Raw genomic sequence first — 1,357 nt, 5'->3', positions numbered from 1 at the left:
GTTGGTAATGCAGAAAAGTTCAGCGAATTCGAATAATATCGGAAAGGCGTAACATAGTTCGTGGATTATTGGCATGAAATCGGATAGAATCAAGTAAGAGATCTATATCTGAACCGACTAAAATCAAACCAAAAATATAAATTAATAATTTCTAAACCAATTGAAATATCTTGACGAAATTTTGCACAAATTCTGTCTTTACCAATGTGAATTAGTCAACCGAATGTGTTTTCAATCGGGTTATGTTTTTGAGAGTATTAACTCTCATACAACGCTGCACCCGAGTTTTTTTTTGTATTTTTATGATTTTTGACATGTTGGTTTTAATTGCATATTTTCTATACATACTTAGGTTTGGAAGATGTCGAGAATTATACCATTGCAAAAATCGGACAAATCAGCTAGTCGGCGAGATTCATATAGGCCTATTTCCTAGAACAACATCAACATGGCTTCAGGAAATCACGCAGTACCACCATACGCAGTAATCACATTGCCAATGGCCTCAACAAGATGAGACCTGCCGAGCATACAATTCTTTTGGCACTGGATCTGTCCAAAGCCTTAGATATGGGGGCTATATCTAAATCTAAACCAATTTTTCTCAGCCTACTGAAAGGGTTCGTCCATGAGCCAAATAAATGTTTGGCAAATCTTTGTTTACTATTTAACATGGACAGACAGATGGACGGACATACATAAATCGACTTAAACGTGATTCTATGCATATTATCAAAAGGAGCCTTGTGTCTATCTCGTTTTCAATTGTCTGTTACCCCCAACTTCCTCAAATTACCAATAATTGGGAGGTTATACCGAATTTGAAATGCATTCTTTTAAGTTCATCAAGATTTTATATTTTAAAGGGTGTTGACCGTGATTAAACTTTATTCGATTTTACAAATAAAAATAAATCTATTTATTCCATTTTATTTCTAAAATCAAATACAGCTTCTATTCCTTGAAAACCTCCACCTTTGAACAAAAACTCAAGAGTAATTCTATGGAAGATGAATGCGGAAATATTTGTTTTCTCAGACCAAGGTAAACAATTGTGACTTATAAATGCATAACTTGCTTTCATAAATATTTATAAGCGCAACAAAAGTTGTGCATTTCCAGTTTGAAAAATGTTTATGCACATAAATTCATTTCTTCGGCGAGAATATGCATGGCAAATAAATTTATTTATGAGCGAAACAGTGTTGCTGGTTTATGCAATGCTAATATAAAATAAACAACACAGAATAACTTAAAGAATAAATACTTAAAAGGCTTAAAAAGGATAATACCTTACCTCTTATCGCAAATTGTTGTGGACTTCACTCAGTACGCTGTGTCAAATTTCGTGCAAATC

Source organism: Musca vetustissima, unplaced genomic scaffold, assembly GCF_032173495.1.
Source record: "Musca vetustissima isolate MV318-11 ecotype Yass unplaced genomic scaffold, APGP_CSIRO_Mvet_v1 utg160307, whole genome shotgun sequence".
NCBI lineage: Eukaryota > Metazoa > Arthropoda > Insecta > Diptera > Muscidae > Musca > Musca vetustissima.
This window is presented reverse-complemented; position numbering follows the sequence as displayed.